At 40.3% G+C, this 25,977-nt stretch overlaps 1 long non-coding RNA gene across 1 annotated transcript; it reads left to right on the forward strand.

Annotated features, from left to right (window-relative positions):
* The first annotated feature begins 1,172 nt into the window (after positions 1-1,172).
* On the forward strand, positions 1,173-15,516 carry LOC121140427. Its single transcript, XR_005877258.1, has 3 exons — positions 1,173-1,219; positions 11,797-11,978; positions 14,185-15,516. It is a non-coding gene; the product is annotated as an uncharacterized LOC121140427 (long non-coding RNA).
* The last annotated feature ends 10,461 nt before the right edge of the window (positions 15,517-25,977 follow it).

Here is a 25,977-nt window from a genome sequence, read left to right on the forward strand (position 1 = left end):
GCAATTGAATGATAGGGAAGATCACAACTACATAGAGTGAGTATAATGGGAGAGCACTGTGTATATGTCAATAAAGCACTGTTGACCAATAGGGAAGCAAGATAGGTGGGACTAGGAGTCTAGGAGGATTCTGGGAAATGTAGTGAAGGAGCTGGTCACCATGTGACTCCCGGGAGGAATGGACAGAGCAGGAATACGTCCTAGCAAAGATAAGTTCTTATAAAATATATATGAGTAATTATGGGTTAATAATCAAGTTAGACCTAGCAGATAAGAAACCAAGCAAACAGCCAACAGCTTCAAAATTAACATAGTGTCTTGTGTGTTATTTGGGGGTTCAGACAGCTCGACAGGGCCCAGGTGGCTGGTGGGGAAGACAACATGTTACATATGGTGTCAGAAATGAGATCATGAATTTCCGCATAGAATGACAAAAGCTTAAAAGGGATTTTAGAAACAAAAGAGCAGAGAGAAGCACAGCTACTTGTTGGCATTTTTCTCGGGTGAGCTCTGTTTTGCTAGAAACAAGCACACTTGCCTACAGCACTGGCGGTAAACTTATGCCCGTCATCTTGGAAAAACCATAGTTAAAACAGCCCCAGTTTTGATTAGCAATGTTGTTTAGCAGGTAACAGACACATGGCTAGAAAAACATAAAGATTTACAGTAAAGTCAGATTTAGATGAAGAAAAACCTCTAAAGGATTACAATGTGTTTAAAAATATACGTAGGCTTGAGAGAGAAAGAGAAACAGGATAGTGGTTAAAAAAAAAATAGAGAAGGTGGTTGTGGTGGTACACACTGGTAGGATTTGCTCCAGAGGCAGAGGCAGGCAGATTTCCAGAGAAACCCTGTCTCAGAGAAAAAAATAAGTAAATAAATAAAAGTTTAAAAAGTAGAGTAATAATAATAGATAAATAAAGAAAAGGCCATGTAAAGATGGAAAATACACAGAGTCTGGATACTGTGTGCTATTGTGTTTTTCGGTTTTTCAATTGCTAAGGAAGAAACAACTACTAAAGTACACTTGATTATAAATGCTGTTAAATTAATCCAACTTATATCTTTTGAAAATGCTTTGACTTGTAAATTTAAATATAAGGACAGGTTACTTGGAAAAAGAGTTTTTGTTTATGTTTCCACAGAAAATGAAAAGCCATGGATTCCTCCCAGGCTTCTGTGGTTTGAGGAACCAAGACTCCCAGAAGCAGTGGACCAGGTATTCCAACATCTAAACAGCTGAGATGATACAGCCTTAAGAACTACAAAAACAAAGAGTTGGTCAGGTTTCTGAGCTTTGTCATGATCCCCATGGTGTGGACAGAGTCCCTATCTAGCAGGAAACAGTTTGGAATGAACTATACCCAACTTCCCAAATATTGTTCATAAATTTTTGTTTTCATTTAAATGGGGTTGCTTATAATTGGTTAAAGATCATAACCAATCTCTTTTTAAAGGTAAAAGGAGAATTATGGTATGGGAATGAATACTTTGTATTGGTATGGTTTTTCATTTATTGATACAAATTCAAGGTCAATTTTGTGATATGTATATTTCTCCTCTTGTTTAAGTATTGTGTTTATTCTAATCTTTTAAAATGTGATGTATAATTAAATACATATTATGGATAGTTACTTTTAGTTAGGTTAGTTAGGTTTTCTAGATATAGAGAGATATATTTGAGATAGATATAGTCTTCAAACCTTTCAAAGACCTTCAGAAAATGGCATTTAAAATGGTTTAGGGTTTTTCTTGACAATGAGAAATGTCTGCTCCTGACACATCAATTAAGTCTGAGAGGAAGATAGGCATCAAAGAAACTCGTTATGGAGTTTGCTTTCAACATGGCAAGATTAGCCATTTGGGCAAGAAAGTGCTCTTGCCTGGACTGCTTGACTGTTGCTGTATAAACTGGACATGCAGGACCCACAGGAAAGTGACTGCTGAACTCAAACAGTCCTACATGGTTCCTACTTCATGGAAGAGTCTGCCAGACTTTCTACAGGACACAGAAAAATGATTGACAGACTGCCAATATAGATGAACTGTTTGAAATTTCATGCTTTGCTGAGAAGTCTTCCAGACACATTGTGGCCTATGGGCTGAAGATGGATGCCCTAACGTTACAGAGGAACTTCAGGTGACTGTCCAGGTAGCTAGGTGTCTCTGTCAATTTTAGTGTTTATATATTATCCTTCTGTGGTATTTGATGGAACTAAAGACAAATAGTTATAATTATAGTTTTCCTTAGTTATGATAAAAGATAAGCTACATATGAGAGTTTAGATTCACAAAGATAGGGTAGATGATATTTTCTTTAAATCTTACTAAATGTTAATGAACAAAATATTGTATCTATAGTTCTTGCTTGATAACTGTTCTGTTATATATAATTTGACTATGTGAAAGTTAAAACCTTTTTATTTAGATAGAAAAGAGGAGATGATGGGAGAGTCCTGTGTATATGTCAATAAAGCACTGTTGGCCAATAGGGAAGCAAGATAGGTGGGACTAGGAGTCTAGGAGGATTCTGGGAAATGCAGTGAAGGAGCTGGTTGCCATGTGACTCCCGGGAGGAATGGACAGAGCAGGAATACGTTCTAGCAAAGATAAGTTCTTATAAAATATATATGAGTAATTATGGGTTAATAATCAAATCAGACCTAGCAGAAAAGAAACCAAATGGCCAACAGCTTCATAATTAACACAGTGTCTTGTGTGTTATTTAGGGGCTCAGAAAGCTTGGCAGGGCGCAGGCAGTTGGCAGGAAAGATAACACGTTACATGTGTAGGTGACTTATGGCGCTCCTTCCAAGTTAAGATCCTATTAATTACTAATTAAAATTACTTTGGGGCAATTTCTTTGTCCTTGATTGACGTGCTGCCCCTCTGCTGACAAAATTCTACATTGTGAATGATGAGTCTTCTACTTCTTTCCAATTCCTAAGTCTGGGCTACCTGTGATTGCTGCCAACCCAACCCAGAGATTTAAAAAAAAGTTGACAAACGCTGAGTGAGTAATTTTAAATACAGGCTGCTAGACTATAGTAGAATTTTCAGTAGCTGCCAATGTGGTATTTAAAAAATGAGATCTGAAACTATCATGGAAGTTTGAAAAAAAACCCACAAAGGATAAGAATCAAAAGATGTCTGCAGGAAGTATTGTTTAGTGTTACAGGTGAATAGATACATTTTATGTTTGTTTGCTTTAGTTAATGGAATGGCTTTTTAGTTTAATGGTCTGAATGGTTTGTTTGGGTTTCATTACCTGGGAGACCCAGAAGTAGTATGGAGGCAGAACAGGAGATGTATGTTCTCAATCTCCCCACCTGCCAAGGTGTCATGTGGCCATCATGGTCCCTTGACAAATGCCCATAAGGCCTGTGATGTTGCCTTACTCAAATGCCCCTTGGGTCTAGATGAGGGAACCATGCCTTGTCTTGCGTCACTGTGTCACCGCTTGATAAAGTGGCCGGAGTCATAGCAAAGCCCCAGCAGCTGTGGTAGTAGATGTGCTTGACTGGTTCTGGGATTGAGCATCAGATGATCATACAAATGCAGGAAAACATGTAATGCCTCAAATATAGACCGTTCCTTACTTCACAGACCTTCGCAACTCATCTGAGGATTAGCTTTCTGCTTGAAAAGGAAAACAAAGGAACTGGAAAGATGACTCAGAAGCTAAGAGTACTTGCTGCTCTTGCAGAAGACTGAGGTTTGGTTTCTCAGCGCCCACATGGTTGTTCAGAATTGTTTGTAACTCCAGTTCCAAGGGATCCTCTTCGGGCCTCTAAAGGCAATAGGTGTGTGTGTGTGAGGCACACATATAAATGTAGGCAAATATTCATACATATTAAAATAAAAATAAACATCTTTAAAAAGAGGGGAAAGGAAGTCGGTTTTTGGGGTGTGGGAAAGTTGGGACATTCATTTGTTTATTGTTTATTGGAATATGAAATTGTAGAACCACTGTGGGAAACAGTTTGATGGGTCCTCAACATGTTCAACATAGGGATGGGCATTTAGTTTAGGAGTGGGGAGCTTGCCTAGCATGGCTGCAAGGTCCTAGGTTCAATGCACAGGGTTGTGGGGGTACAAGGAGTTAAATACAGAATTACCATATAGCCCAGTAATTCCATCCCTGTGTATAGGCCCCAAAGGATAGGAAACAGAGCATCAAGTAAATACTTAGAGTTAGTTGTCATAAGCAACATAGATCACAATAGCCAAAAGATGGAAATAATTGTGGTTTATCTTCAATTTAACCTTAATCAGTAATAAAAAAAAGGATGGGATTTTGATAAATATACAATGATATAGACTAAACAATATCATGTTAAATAAAACAAACCAATCACAAGAGGTCACATATGCTATGATTCCATGTATAGGAAACATCCACAATGGGTAAACATATCAAGACAAAAAAACTTGGGTTCTATGGGTTGAAATTAGGCAGGATTGAGGGGTAAATGCCTACTGGCTGGAGATTTATGTTACGGATTGTGGTGGTTTGAAAGTGGCCCCCATAGGTTAATAAGGAGTGGCACTATTAGGAGGTGTGGCCTTTTGGGAGAAGGTGTGGTTTTTTGGAGAAAGTGTGTCTCTGGGGGTGGGCTTTGAGGTTTCAGGCTCAAGTCAGGCCAAGTTGGTTCACTCTCTCCTCCTGCTGCCTGCCAATCCAGATGTAGAACTCTCAACTCCTTCTCTAGCACCACATCTGTCTGCACACAGCCATGCTTCCTGCCATGACTATTATGGACTAAACCTCTGGACTGTAAACCAGTCATGGTGTCTCTTCACAACAGTAGAAACCCTAAAACAAGGTGGTGGGGAAGGTCTTAGAAGTGTATAGCAGTGGTAGAAACAATGAGAATGGCCTTCTCACAATGGCTAACGTGATAATTTGTGTTATACGTGTTAAAATTTATTTATGCTACGTACATTATTTAACAGACATGGGTGTCGAAGCACATAAGTGTAATCCCAGCATTCAATGCCAGCTTCTATGGTTAATCATGTTATAAACTTGATTACATTTAGAACCAACCAAACCCTGAGCCACTGGACCCATTTTCTTAGATTATTTGAGGTCAAAAGACCCACCCTAAATCTGGGCCACACCATCTGGTGTGAGCCCACAGAAAAGGACATGAAAGAAGGAAGCTTGGCTTTCTGCCCGCTCACCCCACTCTCACTGGATGTTCCTCTCTCGTGTTGCAACAGGTGTTAAAGTCAGATTCTTCAGGATTCCAATGTAGAGGGACGATCAGAACTCTCCAGGAATCCTATAGGACTCTAGCACTGGATTGGGACATCCAGATTCCTCTCAGGGTGAACAGATATTTCTTCACATCTCTATAGGAAATCTGTCACACAACAGTGTGTGTGTGTGTGTGTGTGTGTGTGTGTGTGTGTGTGTGTGTGTGTGTGTGCATGAGGAGGTCAATCTGGGTGACATTCCTAGAGACACCTATCAACATGTTTTTTTTGGGGGGGGACAGGCCTAGAGCTCACTGATTAAAATTAACTGGCTGGCCAGTGAGCCCCAGGGATCCACCTGCCTCCAACTCACTAGTGCTAGGATAATAAGTGCATGCCACTACACCTATTTTTTAATGTGGATTCTGAGAGATTTTACTCAAAAGGCAAGCACTTTACCAGCTGAACTATCTCCCAAATCCCCTTTGTAGGCAGAGTTTTTCTGTTCTGACCACCTGCTCCCAAGTAATCACTCAGAGGGTTAATATAAGTCATAAATGGTCAGCCAATAGGTCAGGCTTATTACTAACTAGCTCTTACAACTTAACCCATTTCTACTATTCTATGTGTTGTTCTAAGGCTCATGGTTCTTACCCCTATCTCATTTTGTGTGTCTGATTTATTCTCCATCTGGCTAGCTTTAGCACAATGTAGCACAAGTAATAAAAACCCAGAGACAGATATTGGGTTTCAAGCTGAATATCAGAAAAGAAAAGCAGCCCATCCACTAGAGAGTTCTTACTTCTACCAGAGTGACTGCTGACTGCATTGTTCTTCATCAAACATCAGAACATCAGACTGCCTTGAGATTACACTGAGCTCCTGCCTTATATTCCTCACTAGTGCTGGTGAAAAGGCATGTCATCCCAAGTGCTGGGATCAAAGGTGTGAGCTCTCTTTCTCTTTTAGACTGATTCATTCACATGTAGCCCAGGGTGGCCTTGAACTCATAGAGATCCATCTGCCTCTGTCTCCTGAGTGCTATGATTAAAGGTATGGCTACCATTGCCTGTCCTCTATGGCTAACTAGTGGATTAGGTGTGTGGCTAGCTAATGGCTTAGTATGTGTGTAGCTAACTAGTAGCTTAGTTCTGCACTATGATCTTCAGGCAAGCTTTATTTGTTATATTACAAACAAAATTATCACTACAGCTGGTGAATCCCCTGACTCTGCCCTTCTTCATCCCATCATTAGCAGTTTGGCTTTCCCACCTAACTGAATCCTGTTCAGCTATTGGCCAGTCAGCTTGTTTATGTAGTGACATTTATTCACAGTGTACAGAAGGATTATTCCACAGCATCCCTTACTCTTGTTCTTAAAACAAGGTCTCTCATTGGCCTGACACTTCCCATGTAGGCTAAGCTGACTGGCCAGTGAGCCCCAGGGACCCACTGGTCTCCCTCTCCCTTGGTGCTGGGACTACAAACACATGCTATCATGCCTGGCTTTTAAAGTACGGGTTCTGGGGGATGGGACTCAGATCACCATGCTGGTAAAGCAATCACTTTGCAAACTAACTGTTACCTCATCCCAAAACTATTTTTGAAACAAGGTCTCACTGGTTGCCCAAGATGGGTTTGAACTTGCCACAAGTCCCCTGACTTGGCTTCCCAAGTGGAAGCATCACAGGCATGTTCCTCCAGGCTTAGCTCTAGCCCCAGCTACTTATCTATTTTGTGTATTTATTTATCCTATTAAAATATTCCTTCATGTCTTTCCCCCAAAGGCTCAGTGAGGGGTTTTGTCATGACATTCCCACACAAAATATAATGTATTTTGACCATAGTCAGCCCCTATATTGTTCTTTTTTATCCTATCTCCTCTGTCTCTTTCCCTTTACGAATTACATATGAGAGAAAAGGTGTCATGTTTATCTTTCTGAGACTGGCTTGTTTCACTTAACATAGTGACTTCCAATTTTGTCGGTTTTCCTACTAATAGTTTCGTTCTTATGTGTAACTGAATCCAGATCTACTGTGCACATATGCCACACTTTCTTCCCCCATCTGTCATGGAACACCCAGGAAGATTCTGCACCTTGGCCATTGTATATACTGCATCAGTAACAGGAGTATGCAGGTAACCCTACAGTAAACTGACTTTGTTTCTTTTGCAGGGAGGGCTATATAGTCATGTTGAGGCATATGGTAGTTCTATTTTTAATTTTAGGGATAACCTCTCTTCTGATCTCCACAGTGCCAGACAAATTTAATTCTCACCACCACTGCATAAATTGTTTCCCCATACACACCCCTCAGACGCACACATCCTTGCCAACATTTGTTGGTTTTAGTTTCTTGGTGATACTCATTCTGGACTCAGGAGATAGAATCTCAGTGTACAGTGGCTTACTTTGCTCTGGATGCTAAGGATCAGGGGTTAACAGCAAATTGATAAAGCAACATACTTTAAATCTGTAAAATGACTCCTCTCAGTTTCCCTCACTAACACCTGTGGGAAAACATCATAAGAAATGTTTTACCTAAATGGATGGTTTTATATCAAAGGCCATGGGTGGACACTATTCCAGTCATCGATGAGAGTCAAGGCTTCCCCTCTGTTTTCTTTCTCCTCTGGATCTCAATGTGGCTGATAAAACTGTTCCCTAGTCTGGTAACAGAAGACAACAACCTGACAGAAGAGGAAAGATCTCCTGAACTTGAATCCAACAGCGTCACCTCTTCAGTCCATCACCTGGGACCATGAAAGGAAAGAGGGGAGAACTGTGGTGTGATGGTTTGGATGACAGTAGCCCTGATGGGCTCATATATTTTCATGCTTAGTCCCAAATCGGTGGGCTATTTGGGAAGATTAGGAGGTGCGGCCTTCTTGGAAGAGGTGAACAGTTGGGGAGGGCCTTTGAAGTTTCAAAGCTCACACCACACCCAGTGTCTCTCTGTCTGCTTGCCTATGGATTGGAATGTAAGCTCTCAGCCCCGTGTCTTCCTCCTGCCATGCATTCTGCCATGATGAAACTGTATTGAAGCTGCCAACTAAATGCTTTCTTTCCAAGAGTTGCCTTGGTCGTGGTGACTCTTCACAGCAACAGAACTGTAATTAAGACATATGGGAATGGTTTTTTTCTGAGAAATGCTGTTTAGAGTTTGTCTTTATAAATAAAACTTTCACCCAAGTTGGTGACATGCTTTGAGATGATTTATAACTACGAATTCATTCTGTTTACATACTGTATGCTCAACCTGTTCAGAATTGACTGACTTTTAAGGAGAACATTGTGATCAGTCTTACTATTCCTTGGACTCCTTCATGTACCATGTTCTGTATTTTACCTCTTGGAGTCTTTCACAGCCCTGACTCAGAACATTAGTGTGTGTGCCTGAGGGGTGGTGACCAGGACTGAGATCATTTACTGGAAGTGGCAAGGCATAGACAACAGAGCCCCCTCTACCAGTGGATAGAGATTAATATTTGATGTATCTTTGTATGCTGTTCTGAATCAATAGGACCAGAAAAGCAGTTTCCTCCCTTGTGGAACTCCTGTAAAAAATGAAAACAAAAGTCCTTCATTCCTTTCCGTTACCATATTGGCTGTGCTGTTCGATATTCAGAGAAGATGGCCTTTGTTCAGGACTCTTAGGCTATACTTAGGTTTGCCATCTCTCAGATTTGAACAGGAGAGACGAGAACTCTTCTGAATAAATCAGGTTCGCTCTTGGAGAAATGACTTTGAGTCAGTCTTTCTTTTGTGTATCATCATTACAAATGATGTTGACTCTTTTTTCATAGATTTATCATCCATTTATAATGTTTATAATGAGAATTGTCTTCTGATCAAATTATTTGGTTTGGGGTATTTCATTTTTTATTTTTAAAAATATTCTGAATATTATTATTGGTCAGGTGGCTAGCTGGAGAAGTTTTTTTCCCATTCTGTATGCTGTATGCTCAATCCACTGATTGTCTTCTACTGTCTGCTATACAGAAACCTTCCAATTTAATGAAATCCAATCTGTTGATTCTTATTTCCTAAACTATTAGAATCCTATCCACAAAGTCATTGCCTATGCCTAGATATTTTCCTATTTTCCCTGTGCTTTCATTTAGTAGTTTGTTGTTGCTGTTTCATTTGGTTGGTCATTTAGTCCTAGCAATCCTGAAATTCACTATGTAGACAAGGCTGAACAAACTCTCAGAGATCTGCCTACTTCTGCCTCCCAAATATTGGTATTAAAGGTATGCATTACTACACCAGACCTCATCTAGTAGTTTCAAAGTTTCAGATCTTACATTAAGGTCATTGAGAAGGTACAAGGTGAGAGATATAGATCTAGTTTTGTCTATATGTAGATACTTAGTTTTCCTGTTACTACTTGATAAAAGAGTTTGTGTTTTCTCCAAAATATGTTTTTGGACCATTGTCAAAAATAAGATGACTGTAAATGTGTGGGCTGACTTTGAGCCTTCTAACACTTTAATCTACATGTCTAGTTTTGTTACAACATCATGCTTATTTTATAATTACACACTATACAGTATAATTTGAAGTCAGATGTTGCTATACCTCTAGCCTTGATCTTGCTTAGTATTACTTTGCCTACTTTTGATTTCTTTTACTTTCACAGGCATTTTAGGATTGCTTTTCTATTTCTACAGAGAATGACATTGGGATTTTATTGAGATTGTATTGGATCTATACATTATTTTGATGATATGGCTGTTTTCACAGTATTAATTTGGCTGAACCATAAAAATGGACAGTCTTTCATATTCTCTTTCTTTAGTTTCTTTCACAAGTGATTTATAGTTTTCATTGTAGAGGGCTTTACTATATTTAGTTAAGTTTCATGCCAAGAATTTTATTTGTTGTGACATTTTTGGAGGGGTTATTGCCAATGGGACTGTTTTCTTGACTTCTATTTCAGTGAATTCATCGCCGAGTATCATATATTCTTATAGTTCAAAGTATCGATCTAAAAATATCCCTTCATGAGTTAACATTGCTTTTATTTTTCTGTTACATTACAGAAAAATATCTTTGAACACTTCAGTGAGAATCTGTGCAAGACTATCTATGAATAAATCATAAAATCTCAACAATTTTGCCACTAATATGAAACCCAGTAGTTGCTACTTTTCTGATTCTATGATAAAACACCATAACCAGAACTTGAGACAGCTCATTTTGGCCTATAGTTCCAGGAAGCTAGAATCCACAATGGGTGGGGTCTGCTTGGCAGCAGGAAAGAGGAGCTGGCCGCTCATATTTGTATCCACACAGACATCAGAGGAAGCAGGAAGTGGGGTGGGCTATGAAGCCACAGAAACAGGAACAGAAGAGACTCCAAGCAAGAGAGTAAAGAATGCATGACAATGATCACTCAGGAAATAGCTAATTTAAGCAAACTGATGATGACAATTTAAGGGTTTAATTATAGTATCTGATAATCTTAATTAAAGAGCAAAAGCTACTGAGAAAAGCATTTAAACCAATAAATAAAGACACAATTAGTGGAAGCCCTAAGAAATAATGTGAAGAACAATGTTCCTATATTTGGATTCTGATTATGACAATAAAGAATTTAAAGAAGTAAAGCATAAATATAGGCGAGATCAAGAAATTCTAATTCTGTGCTTTCAGAACACCATCTATCAAAAAAGATAAATAAAGCCTTGATAAGAATACTACACCTCTAAGTAGTGTATTATAATGCTTACTGTTTCTTTGATTAACCTTCACGGAGAATCTTCCCGAGTCCATAAGCAAAAAACAATTTTCTCTCCTACCTAACACTGACTCTCTTTAAACATCTATACAAGACTGTAGAACTACTTCATTGTAATTCAAGATTATGAACCCTTCTTGGCCAATGTTTTTGGAAAACTCTGGACCAGGTTCCATGCTTAATGATGCCACTCTCTTCAAGCAGGAGATTCGTTTCTCTTCTTTGGGCAGATCTCTGCCTTTTGTTCGGCATGATTGCTTGACCAGAGTATAGCTATGCTGTATTTTAAATACCCCCTGAAATACATCTTGGGGATGAATCAATACAAATCCGCATCTGGACGCGGCATCTAGTAAGTAACGCTGCTCAGATGTATTTACATCCCTGACTATATGATACTGGTTTGACATTCACATTCAGTCTCTGACAATTCTGGCATTTGCAGCTACTGCTCCTTCCCGGTTCTTCACTCACTATTCTCCACTTCTCTGAGCCTGCTGCAACCCTAACTGGCATACCAAGGAGGGACTGTTCCCACCTGAGGAGCCCATCAAGCTGACTGATTCCTGAGAGGGCTGCCTCTTCTCTGCTACCCAGACCTGACAAAGTCGGCTTTGATCCTAGCCCGGTGGAAATCACAAGAGCACCATGGAAACTCAAAACACATGCTTCCCTTCAAGACAATGTCAATGATAGAATGAGAAGCAGAAATCACTTTGCAGTATAAGAGATAATCAATTCTATATGCCAGTGCTATAAACTGGGAAATAATTAAGACATACAAAGAAAATATTCCTTAGCCTGTTATCTCGTCCAAGTTACAAGCTCAAATCTCCAATTTTCTTTCAGAACGAATGAACATATAGTTCATTTATTTGAACGCTTATTGATTCCATCACTGGGGAGGCTGAGGAAAGAAGGACCACAAATTCGAGGACATCCTGGGATTACACAGGAACACTCAGTCTCAAAAAATCATTTCTTGATCATATATTAGGACTGTGTTTTACAATGGAGACTCAAAAGCAAAGGTAAGAAAGAGATTACTGTTCGTTGTGACAAAAATAAGCATTCTGTGTAGATAAGGGAAGTTGTAGAAGCAGAGACAAGTCCCCTAATTGTGCCACAGGAATGAAGAAAATCCCCCAGGGAAAGTGAGTCCTGAAGAATGAGTTACAGAGGGAGGGGACAGGATTACAAGTTGCTAGGGACTGGGGGAGAGGAATCATGGCTGAGGTTTTCTTGTCCTGCCAGGTCCTGCCACCCTTCTCAGCCCCAAATAAAACCCAAAGACTTATATTAATTATAAAATTGTTAACCAATAGCTAGGGCTTCTTATTGGCTAGTTCTGTATTAATTATTAACCCATTTCTATTAGTCTATGTATATCCACATGGTCTTGGCTTACCGGAGAATGCCCGGGACTGTTACTCCTTTGTGGTCTACATGGCAACTCTCTTTCCCGCCATCTCTCTGCCTATCTTTCCCAGAATTCTCCTTGACTCCTAGTCCCACCTGTCTTCCTGCCTCTACTGGCCAAACAGTATTTTATTCATCAACCAATAAGAGAAACATACATATAGAAGGACATGTCCCCATCAATGGTCTCTAGCCTGGGAGTAAGAGGGTTGAAACAAGTAGATGGATGACAGAGTTAAAGAGGACATGAAACTGATGAAACCAATAGTTAAACAATAAGGCAAGGGAGAGAAGTGCATAGAAGGCACAGGGGTGCAGGGTTTGGACAGGATGGTAACATTCCCCAAGGCAGACAACACAGGAGGAGAATCATTACCGGAGGGGAACACGACATGTAGGGTTAGCTATGCTTCTAAGGGAGAGTGGAGAATGAGAAGGAGCGAACAGGAGAGGAGATGGTGACGGAGGTGGGAGGACTGAACACTGATAATCTGGGCATCATTGACATCTCCCTGGATTACAGATGTCAGAAAGAACAATTTCTATGGCTATGCTTATGTTTGCCTGGTATTGCTTGTTGTTACCCCGTTATACTTCAAGACCTGGGTCACATGTCACAGACACATTTCACATGCTTAGGCTAGGAGTACCTAGAATGACTGAGAGCAAAGCTGTCTTCTGGACCTAATTCCCCTCAAAACAATAAAGCAAAAACAGTCACGGTACTGCAGAGGTGGCTAGGAGTTATGAGTGTGGCCTGCAGAGGACTGGAGGTTGGTTCCCAGAACCCACATCAGCTGACTCACAACTGCCTGTAATTTCAGCTCCAGGGGTCCAAATTTTTAAAAGGTCAAAAAAGAATCGATTCTTCAGAAGCCTTAGAGTTGTATCTCAAAGGCCTCCCTTCCTCTAGCTGCAATTCCTCTTTTTAAGGGTGAGTGTGGTGCACACTTGTCACGTACAAAACTCAGGCCACTCTCAGCAGAGCAGCACGTAGGAGACTAATGACCAAGAGAGAAGCAAAGATGATTAGTGAGTAAATAAGCCAAATCAGTCAAACCACGCCACCAACTCCTGAAAGACGGTCAGGCTTAAGGGAGGAGGAACTGTCCCGAGAGAGCGAGCACTGGTTGTAACTTGGAAGGAAAAGCCTTCATAGCCCTGTAACAAAATTTGTCCCAGGACATTTGATTCTTGGGGTAAAATTAACAGAAGCATCAGTAAAGCACTCAGCATCTTAGAAGTGCTGGACAACCCCAGAGGTGGCAAAGCTAACTCACATTTCCACGTACGACTGGTACAAGAGCCAACCTTGACAGCTGGGACACTGAGGCCAATCCCGTACTCAGCGCCACGCACTTGAGGCCCACAGGAAAGGGTTCATGGGAGATTAACAGGATGCTTCAGAGAGGAAGAGGAAAAGCAAAGGTGTAGACTGCTATCAGGACATGAAGACCAAGTATAAGCTCAGAGTGCACGAGGATAGAGACATCTGTCCTCTTTTTAGCTCTGCGTAGGCACATGACCACCTTCCGAACGGGGACGCTTATCCACGCATCACTGAAAACAGCCCCTTTTTGGTAGGAGATTCAGATTACTGAAGTCTTTGAAGTCGATGAGTAAAAAAAATTGCAGAACATCTCTGAGTAAGTATCTGATCTGGCACAGGCTCAGTCACGTATCTGTGGGCTAGGCAGGGAGGGATGTGTGTGCACAACATCTTAGCCTCCAGGGCAAGTCACCGGTGTGCTGTCTCTCAGATATGGTATCAGGAACGCATAATGACGACCTGCTAAGTGTGCTTGCTTTCATTTTAAGGTGCAGTTAACTGAACAGAGTAAATCCTCTAAGCCAAATCTATAGAAGGACCCTTTGGACATTCGCTTTGCCAGAGAAAGCTACCTTTGCCATCTTCCCATTGGAGAATATGTGACCATTGTTTCCAAGATGGACAAGGCACCCCTTTCCCAAAAAACACTGGCTTCTAAACAGACCAGGGGTAGGGAGCGGGGATCACCGGTATCTTCAGAGTAGACCCAAACTCATATTTAAAAGGAAGGCCTCATAGTCACAGTGATGGCTTTTTTCCCATTTAATGTCTGCATCTCCCATCCTGGAACCCCTGGAAATGTGCTGTGTTGAGTTCCTGTGAGCATCGGTGTGGTGGAGAACAAAATCAAATTTCCAGAAGTCAGTTAAACCATGAAGTTAGCAGAGAGAAAAAGTCCATGGCAACAGCAGAGAGAAGCCCGTAACAGTGCCTGGAAGATCTGGGGAAACAGAGGTTCACCTCAGAAGGGAACCCTGAAGAACAGACCTTGCAGATTGCCTTATGCAGGCACAGAGTGGTTTGTGCGAGAATGTCTTCTTGCTTTAAAGATTTTTAAATCTTTAGTTTATGTTATGGGGTGTTTTGTCTGCATGTACATCTGTGCACTATGTCATACAGTGCCCAAGGAGTCCAGAAGTGGATGTCACATCTCCCTGGAACTGGGGTTACGGAAGGTTGTAAGTTATGGGCGCTGGGAATCAAACCTGGTGCTCTTATCCACTGAGCCATCTCCATTCAGTCCCTAGGAAACATTATCAGTCACAATTGTTTTACATGATCCAGAACTGAAATACAATTATTTAATCATTCAGTGACCATCAATAAAAGCAGAAATCATAATAATTTTTAAATTAATTTAGTAAAGAAGGCTGTGTCCAGAACTGATTTGACTTGAATGCAACAAGTTTAGAGTCCTCCAGTAGTTTGACTTGACCTAAAGATAAAAGCCTAAAATTAAGGAGAAAGCACACGGACAGTGTGTTCTTTTATATTTCCTCAATTTGGTTCTCTCAAAGAAGATTTTTAACAGAATCTGTGAGGGCTTAGATTATTCTTGTGAGCAAGGTATGACAGGAGTTAGCAAATGGCATCCCACTTCCTATTTATATGCTGCTCACAAGGTAATTTGTTGTTGTTTTAAATGATTGAAAAAATCAAATGAAGGGCTGGGGATATATTTCTGTGGTAGAGAGTTTGCCTAGCATGTGCAAGGCACCTAAGTTCATTTTTAAGCACCACAATAAGTGTAGAGGTAAATGGAAGGAGGCATATTTTTCAGTATGTGAAAATTATGTGAATTGAAATTTCAATGTTTACAAATAAAGTTTTATTGGCACACAACAATACCCATTCATTTACTTGTCTATAAATACTTTTAGGAGAACCATCGGAGACCTGAGGTCTGTGCACAGTGGATCTGGATCCTAGCCCGACAGGATTCAGCCCGCCCAGGGACTGACAGCTTCCAAGTCCCATTCTCCACCCACAGGACAGGCAAGGCAAGGGTCCAGCCTACCCAGAGTTTGCCAAGGTCCCAATACTAGGACAGCCTCCATCCACGCAAAGGAAAGCCACCAAGGTATTGGGCAGGCTCCCACCAACTGGAAAGGAATCATAGTCACATACCCACCAGGGGAGGAAGAAACTCCTTCTGTACCCACAGGAAGAAATGATTGGAAGGAGACAATATAAAAACAACAGAAAACCCAATATGACACCATCAGAAACTAGAAAATCTACACCCACAAGACCTGAACAGCCCATTGTGGAGGAAGCAGATGAGAAAGACCTTAAAAACAACTTCATGAAAATGATAGAGGCCCTCAAAGAGGATATGAGAAAATTCCTTAAAGACATGGAAGAAAAAACAAAGCAAAAAATACAAGAAATGGAGGAAAAACAATATACAAGAAATGGAGGGAAACAATGCAAACAAATGCAAGAAATGGAAGAAAAGACAAACCAAAAAATTCAATAAATGCAAGAAAGAGAGGAAAAGACAAAGCAAAAATTACAAGAAATAATTCAAACAGTGCAAGGGTTGAAAGCTGAAATAGAGACACACACAAAAAAAAACAAACCACAGTCTGAAGGAATGCTGGAAATAGAAAAGCTGGGCAAATGGCCAGGTACTACAGATACAAGCATAACCAACAGAATACAAGAGACAGAAGACAGAATCTCAGGTGTTGAAGATACACTAGGGGAAATAGATTCATCAATGAAAGAAAATCTTAACTCCAACAAATCCCTAACATAAAATATCCAGGAAATATGGTATACCATGAAAAGACCAAACCTAAGAATAATAGGTATAGGAAAATGAGAAGAAATCCAACTCAAAGGGGCAGAAAACATATTCAGCAAAATCATAGAAGAAAATTTCCCCAACTTAAAGAAAGACATGCCGATGAAACTACAAGAAGCCTACAGAACACCATATAGAGTGGACCACAAAAGGAAGTCCCCTCCCCACATAATAGTAAAAACCCCAAATATACAGAATAAAGAAAGAATATTAATAGCAGCAAAGGAAAAGCCAAGAAACATACAAAGGCCAACCTATCAGAATCACACCTGACTTCTCCATGGAAACTCTGAAAGCCAGAAGGTCCTGGGTAGATATTCTACCAACACTAAGAGACCACGGATGCCAGCCTAGACTGCTGTATCAAGCAAAGCTTTCAATCACAATAGATGGAGAAAACAACATATTCTAAGACAAAGCCAAATTTAAACAATACGTATCCACTAACCAGCCCTACAGAAAGCTCTGGAAGGAAAACTCCAATCCAAGAGAGTTAACTACAACCAGAAAAGCATAGGCAATAGATAATCCCACCTTACCAACACCAAAGAAAAAAGAGGTAGAAATCCACATATAATTCCACCACCATCAACTATTCCAAAACAAACAAGAATGAGCAATCAATGGTCATTAATATCCTTCAATATTAATGGTCTTAAATCATCCATAAAGAGACACAAGCTAACAGAATGGATTCGAAGACAGAACCCATCCTTCCGCTGCATACAAGAAACACACCTCAGCCTCAAAGACAGACATTTCCTCAGAGTTAAGGAAAATATTTTCCAATCAATTGGACCCAAGAAACAAGCAGAGTAGTAATCCTAATATCTAACAAATTAGATTTTAAAATAAAATCAATCAAAAGTGATGAAGGAGGGCATTTCATACTCATCACAGGAGAAATCCACCAAAATGAAGTTTCAATATTGAACATCTATGCCCCAAATACAAAGGCACCCACGTTCGTAAAAGAAACATTACTAAAACTCAAATCACATGTAAAGACCCGCACACTTATAGTGGGAGACTTCAACACCCCACTCTCACCACTAGACAGGACTATCAGACATAAACTTAACAAAGAAGCAAAGGAACTAATAGAAGTTATGATCCAATTGGAATTAACAGGCATCTATAGAGCATTCCACCCAAATAAAAAAGAGTATACCTTCTTCTCAGCACGAAGTGGAACCTTCTCAAAAATCGACCACATACTTGGCAACATACCAAACCTCAACAGTTACAAAAAATTTGGAATAGCTTCATGCACCTTATCAGACCACCATGTGTTAAAATTAAAATTCAACAACAACACAAATTTCAAAAACCCTACAAACTCATGGAAGTTGAATAATGCACAAATGCACCATTCCTTGGTCAAAGAAGAAATAAAAAAAGAAAATAAAGACTTCCTAGAATTCAATGAGAATGAGGACACAACATACCCAAACTTATGGGACATGTTGAAAGCAGTGCTATAAGGGAAGTTCATAGCATTAAATGCCCACATGAAGAAACTGGAGAAGAGTTTACACTAGAGAATTAACAGCACAACTGAAAACTCTAGAACACAAAGAAGCAAATTCACCCAGGAGGAGTATCTGCCAGGAAATAATCAAATTGAGGGATGAAATGAATAAAGCAGAAACTAGGGAAACAGTACAAAAAAATCAACGTAACGAAGAGTTGGTTCTTTGAAAAAATCAACAAGATAGACAAACCTTTATCCAAACTTACCAAACAACAGAGTGTGAACAAGCAAATTAACAAAATCAGAAATAAAAAGGGAGACATAACTACGGACACTGAGGAAATCCAGAGAATCATCAGGTCATACTTTGAAAACCTGTACCCACACAATTTGAAATCTAAAGGAAATGGACAATTTTCTGGATAGATATCACTTGCCAAAATTAAATCAAGAACAGATAAGCAATTTAAATAGACCTATAACCCCCAAGGAAATAGAAGCACTCATCAAAGTCTCCCAACCAAAAAAAAAAAAAAGCCCAGGGCCAGATGTCCTCAGTGCAGAATTTTACCAGAAATTCAAAGAACAGCTTATACCAATTCTTCTCAAAGTATTCCACACAATAGAAGCAGAAGGATCTTTGCCAAACTCTTTCTAAGAGGCTTCAATAACCTTGATACACAAGCCACACAAAGACACAAATAAGAAAGAACTTCAGACAAATATCCCTCATGAACATTGATGCAAAAATACTCAGTAATATACTGGCAAATCGGATCCAAGAACACATCAGAAAACTCATCCACCATGATCAAGTAGGCTTCATCCCAGGCATGCAGCATTGGTTCAACATGCGAAAATCCATCAATGTAATACACCATATAAACAAGCTGAGAAACAAAAATCACATGATCATTTCACTGGATGCTGAAAAAGCCTTTGACAAAATCCAACATCCCTTCATGATAAAGGTCTTGGAGAGATCTGGGATAACAGGAACTTACCTTAATAATAAAAGCTATATACAGCAAACCAACAGCCAACATCAAACTAAATGGACAGAAACTCAACATGATTCCTCTAAGATCAGGAACAAGACAAGGCTATCCACTCTCTCCATACTCTTCAATATTTACTAGAAGTTCTAGCTAGAGCAATATGACAACAAAGGGAGATCAAGGGTATACAAATTGGAAAGGAAGAGGTCAAAACTTTCACTATTGGCAGATGATATGATAGTTTACATAAGTGACCCAAAAAACTCTACGAGGGAACTCCTGCAGCAAAGTAGCAGGATACAAGATCAACTCAAGAAAATAATTAGCCCTGCTATATACAGATGATAAAAGGGCTGAGAAGGAAATCAGAGAAACATTGCCCTTTACAATAACCACAAACAACATAAAATACCTTGGGGTAACATTAACCTAACAAGTGAAAGACCTGTAACGCAAGAAATTTGAGTCTTTTTTGTTTTGTTTTGGGTTTTTTTTGTTTTTACGAAACAGGGTTTCTCTGTATTGTTTTGGAGGCTGTCGGTCCAACCCGGCCTCGAACTCACAGAGATCTGCCTGCCTCTGCCTCCAGAGTGCTGGGATTAAAGGCATGCGCCTCCACTGCCTGGCTTTGAGTCTGTAAAGAAAGAAATTAAAGAAGGCACCAGAAGATGGAAAGATCTCCCATGCTCTTGGATAGGTAGGATCAACATAGCAAAACTGGCAATCTTACCCAAAGCAATATACAGATTTAATGCAATCCCCATTAAAATCCCAGCACAATTCTTCACAGACCTTGAAAGAACAATAATCAACTTTATATGGAAAAACAAAAGACCCAGGATAGCCTGTTCAACAAGGCAACATCCGGAGGCATCACCATCCCTAACTTCAAGCTCTATTATAGAGCTATAGTCCTGAAAACAGCTTGGTATTGGCACAAAAATAGACACATAGAACAATGGAATCAAATTGAACATCCCAACATTAACCCATACACATATGAACACCTGATCTTTAACAAAGAAGCTAAAATTATACAACGGAAAAATGAAAGCATCTTTTAAAAAATGGTGCTGGCATAACTGGAGGCTGACATGTAGAAGACTGCAGATAGATAGATCTATTTCTATCACCATGTACAAAACTTAAATCCAAATGGATCAAAGACCTCAACATAAATCCAGACACACTGAACCTCTTAGAAGAGAAAGTGGGAAGCACCCTTGAACAAATTGGTACAGGAGACCGTTTCTTGAACATAACTCCAGTAGCACAGACACTAAGATAGACAATTAATAAATGGGACCTCCTGAAACTCAGAAGCTTCTGTAAAGCAAAGGACACAGTCAGCAAGACAAAAAGGCAACTCACAGATTGGGAAAAGATATTCACTAACCTCACATTTGTCAGAGGGTTGATCTCCAAAAATTTACAAAGAACTCAAGAAGCAAGTCTCCCCAAACATCAAAGGATCCAATCAAAAAGTGGGGTACAGAACTAAATAGAGAATTCTCAGTAGAGGAGTCTAAAATGGCTGAGAGACACTTAAGAAAGTGCTCAACATCCCTAGCCATCCGGAAAATACAAATCAAAACAACTCTGAGATACCATCTTACTCCTGTCAGAACGGTTAAAATCAAAACCACCAATGACAGCTTATGCTGGAGAGGATGTGGAGAAAGGGGAGCACTCCTCCACTGCTGGTGGGAGTGCCAACTTGTACAGCCACTTTGGAAATCAGTATGGAAATTCCTCAGGAAAATGGGAATCAGTCTATCACAAGACCCAGGAATTCCACTCTTAGGCATATACCCAAAAGATGCACATTCATACAACAAGGATGTCTGTTCCACTATGTTCATAGCAGCATTATTTGTAATAGCCAGAACCTGGAAGCAACCTAGATGCCCCTCAACTGAAGAGTGGATAGAGAAAATGTGGTACATTTACACAATGGAGTACTATTCAGTGGAAAAAAACAATGGAATCCTGAAATTTGCAGGCAAATGGATAGCACTGGAAGAAACCATCCTGAGCAAGGTAACCCAGTCATAAAAAGAGAAACATGGTATGTACTCACTCATTTATGGATTTTAGACATGGATCAGGGGAGTGCCAGCATACAATTCCATGGCCAGATAGTCTGGGAAACAGAACCTTCATCCAGCAACTGATAAAAGCAGAAGCAGATACCCCCAGATAAACACTGAACTGAACTCCTGGAATCCAGTGTTAGAAAGAGAAAATTGATGGACAAAGGAGTTAAGAGTGGGCTGGTTTAACCCACAGAAACAGTTGACCTGAACAAGGGGAGCTCTTGGACCCCAGATTGATGGCTGTATGGAAAGCATGGGACTGAACCAGACCCCCTGAATGTGGGTGTCAGTGAGGAGGCCTAGGTAATCTAGGGGCCTTGGGTAGTATTTATCCCTGGCGTACAAATAGACATTGAGTGTCCATGCCACAATATGGGCAGCCAGGACTCTTGGGGGAGGGCCTAGGTCCTGCCCTGGATGAAATAAGTCACTGGAGATCCACCATGGAGGGCCACACCCTCCCTGGGGATCGGAGTGGAGATTGGGTGGGGGACTGGGGGGCCTAGTAAGGAGGGTAGGGGTGAGGGGAGGGAGAGGGAGCTGGGATTGACATGTAAAACAAGCTTGTTTCTAATTTAAATTTAAAAAAATTAAAGCCGGGCGTTGGTGGCACACCCCTTTAATCCCAGCACTCTGAAGGCAGAGGTAGGCGGATCTCTGTGAGTTCAAGGCCAGCCTGGTCTACAGAGCAAGTTCCAAGACAGCTTCCAAAACAATACAGAGAAACCCTGTCTCGAAAAACCAAAAAATAAATATATAAATAAATAAAGGGATAGATGCTAGCCAGCTAATGAAATCGACTAGAATTCCAGGCATGAAAAAGAGCATGCAATATCTTACTTTTTGACTCTGGGTTACTTCACTTAATATTTCCACATCTACAGTCTGGCTCTACCTAGTTCTCTCCTTCCAGCCATGTTGATTTGCAGAAAAGTGGGTAGAAAGCAGCATATTAACATTATAGAGGTCACATGAGAATGGATGGGTTACTCCTCGGGAAGGTGGAGGCAATGGCAGGTTGGATGGCTCAAGTGACAGAAATGGAGAAGATAATGCAGGGCATATATTTAAGGATACAGAGGACAATGAAAAAACGTCCTTCATGAAGATAACTGGCCTCAGGACCTCAAGGAGCTCTTGCTGCAAGATTGGAAAGCTTTACTTTTTAAAGATAGGAATCACTTGCAGGGAAGAAAGTTAAAGATGCTGGAAATCTCAGGAATGTTGATCATATTGAGCACTTGAAGAAAAAAGCCAGAGTTGTTTCTAAGAAGCTGTTCTCTACAAGGCATTTGAAATCTTACCAAGAAATGCTTTTAGAAACAGTCTTACGGGCTCAGTAGTGTAACTTGGCAGAGTTCCTGCCCAGAATGCATGAAGACCTGGATTCCATGCCCAGAAGGATATAAAATTAGTCATCGTAGCATACATCTGAAATCTTTGGAGATGGAGACAGAAGGATCAGAAGTTCAAGTTCCCTCAGCTACATAGTAAGTTGGGGGCCAGTCTGGAGGCTGGAGAGATGGCTCAGTGGTTAAGGGTGCTTGCTGCTTTTCAGGAGGACTCAAGTTCCAGCACCTACACAGGGAGGCTCACAATAGCACGCGCCACATGCACATGAGAACACAGACACACACACAAACACACACACACACACACATACACACACACTTGAATAAACAAATAGTGAGGTTAAAAGTAAAACAGCATCAGCTGGATGGAGATGTCTCTCAATCATACAGCACTTTGCCTAATACAAGGTCCTGGATTCAATTCTTTGCAATAACAACAAGACCAAAATACCACAAGAAATTAAAAGTCATAAGATGTTTCTTTTTGTTTTTTTGTTTGTTTGTTTGTTTGTTTGCTTTCTCTTACAGTTTTTCTTTTGAAGTGTGTTGTGCAGTCATCCCTGAGACATGTGTCTTCTTTTCTCCAAGAGAACCTGGTCCCTCAAACAAAAACCTGAAGGTTTGAGTGGGCTTAACTTTTCCCAAATTTAATTGAAATTTAAAATCACCTATGAAGGTGATCCTGACACCTGATATCCTAAAACAAAACCCTAATCAGACTCCCCAAGGAAGTGAAACATTAGCATAAAATTCCCGACACATAACACTGAAATTAAAAGCAAAGACCTTTCTTTACACATCAAAAGTGAGGATCACTGGACTGATGTCTGATAGCATCTAATTCCCAACTCCTGCTTCTATTGTGTGCTTTTTATTTATTCATTTTAGAGAGATGACATCTCCTCATTGTCCAGGCAGGCTTAAACTATTCTGACTCAAGTGACCCTCCCACCACAGAGAGGACTGTGCCTGCTCCCACACTACAGTACCTGGACACCACTTCAAATTTCTATGAATTTCCATTCTCTTAAGCATAAGTCGGGGTTCACGCTTTAGGAGCTGCAGAATCCCTGTTGTGAGGTGGGGATCCTTGTACATTGTATGGCAGTTTCTCTTGTCTCAAATCTTTAGGGGCCAGTGGCCATCTCCTTCGAGCCTTCTGGTTATCAGATGACCAAAGAATGTCCAGATATTACCAAATGTCCTCTGGTAGGAGACAACCCCAGCTCACTAGGAATCCTGTTTTCTACAAGCCAAACACAGTTCAGGGGACTCTTCAGAATCAGAGCAGTGGTGCTTATGCATTTCATCCAGTGCCCTCCCACCTCCACCCTACCCTTTTGTTAAATAAATTAAGCTTCAATTCTCAACAGCCAGCAGAGGGCACCTCTAAACTCCAACTGTTCTTTCTTCTGAGCCCCTGGGGGTGATGATAAGATAAAGGCACTGGCTAGCAGCTTGACCCCAAAGCCTTGTGTGTTAAGAGGAGTGTGGGCCAAAAGACAAGCCTGTGCCTAAGGGAGGATCTGAGGGAGCAGAAGATAAGAGATGTGGGGAATTGGCAGGCCCCGTGACGAAAGATGTGAGCCACTGAACTAGAAATTCGTTCTAGAAACTGAAAAGGATCCTAGCACTGGGAGAACTTAGGTCACTTCTAGTTTCCTGGAAAGGCCTGCATGGCGTGTGCAGAGACATTTAAAATTCTCCTTTCTAACTAACCAAATCAAGCATTAACAGGAACATCCTATACAAGATGTAGCCATAAATACCTGTAATCCTAGGAGGTCAAGGCAGGAAGATTGGAAGATCAAGAAGACCCTGGGCTGCATAGGGGGGCAATGGCTCAGAAAACAAACAAAACCAACCAAACAAACAAACAAATAAAGAGGGCCTTAGGATGAACTTATTATAATGCAAAGAAAGGAAGGAAAAAAGAAAGAAAGAAAAGAGAGAGAGAGAAAGGAAGAAAAAGAGAGAGAGAGAGAAAGAAAGGAAGGAAGGAAGAAAGAAAGAGAGAAAGAAACGAAGAAAGAAAGGAAGGAAGGAAGAAAAGGAGAGAGAAAGAAAGGAAGGAAGGAAGAAAGAGAGAGAGAGAGAGAGAAAGAAAGAAAGAAAGAAAGAAAGAAAGAAAGAAAGAAAGAAAGAAAGAAAACCTCTTGTTTCCATTCATCCCTGGTACCGCCCCAAACGAACAACCATCTCTGAAAAGACCTTTAGACCCCTCTCCTCTGCCTCTGACTTAGTTCAGGAGCTCACATACCACATTGCAGCTGCCACCATATCTCAAATTATAACTGCCGCGGTGTATTGTGTATCATCATATTTGTATCTACAATTTTGTAATTACATCTTTTGAACATACACTGTTTTTAAAAATCCAAAATTCTTACTGAATATTATGGTCTTTGAAGTATATCTATTTGCTACTTTCAAAACATATTCAATTCTGTATAAATATCCCTAAAAAGACAATAAAACGTGTAGGTAGGTCATCTAGACCAACACCTATACTTTATAGATATATGAAGTGAAGATGCAGAGAGAGTAAATGCCTGACCTAAGAAGCTAGTCGAGTTGACTCTGGGCTGGGATCATGAAACTTCTACCTCTGCTCACGAGCAAACACAGGCAGATTGGCCCTACAGCCCCTTTTAAGGCAATTTTAATTCCACACACTTTTATGCTAACTTATTAATGTTACTTGCTTTCATAGATGGCAAACCTTGGTAAATTACAAACTTTGAACACTTTGAGGTAAAATCAGCCTGCATTTGAATGTTGGTTCTACCTCATTTATTTATTTATTTATTTATTTATTTATTTATTTATTTATTTATTTTGGTTTTTCGAGACAGGGTTTCTCTGTGGCTTTGGAGCCTATTCTGGAACTAGCTCTCGTAGACCAGGCTCTCGAACTCACAGAGATCCACCTGCCTCTGCCTCCTGAGTGCTGGGATTAAAGGCGTGCACCACTACCACCCGACTGATTCTAACTCTTAAGGTGAAGAAGACAATGGTGACCTTTGACCTAACATTATTTTCCACAGTCATGACTAAGAGTGATTGACCATACAAATATTAATATTTTGAAAATTATTGGGTTTTCTTTAGTCTCTATTTAGTAAGGATGGTATAAAATACAATCATTATTAGTTATGTCTATAAGACTTAAAAAAAAAAGATACTGGAGACATAAAACGCCTTAAACCAAGACCTGGGACAGACTAAAAGAAGACACATGGATTATATTACGGAATTTGAGGGAGACATAGAGTAATAATTTATTTAAAAGATTATGAAATCCTCTGTGAATCCACTCCGTGAGAACTAAGCTGAGAGAACTAAATAACAACCAGACTGGATTCATTCAGAAAAGGAACTGAAGCACCCTGGGCAGTTTTCACCAAGATGCCCAAGTGTTTTATAATGGGTGGAGTTGACCAAACTTCATGAATTGTGCAGAATCTAGTCAAGATAGATAGATATAAGATCACGAACAACCCTAAGCTAACTCTGGTGGCAATCAGGGAAATTCACACCCAGGGTACCCGC

The sequence above is a fragment of the Mesocricetus auratus genome, unplaced genomic scaffold (assembly GCF_017639785.1).
Source record: "Mesocricetus auratus isolate SY011 unplaced genomic scaffold, BCM_Maur_2.0 Super-Scaffold_4256, whole genome shotgun sequence".
Lineage (NCBI taxonomy): Eukaryota > Metazoa > Chordata > Mammalia > Rodentia > Cricetidae > Mesocricetus > Mesocricetus auratus.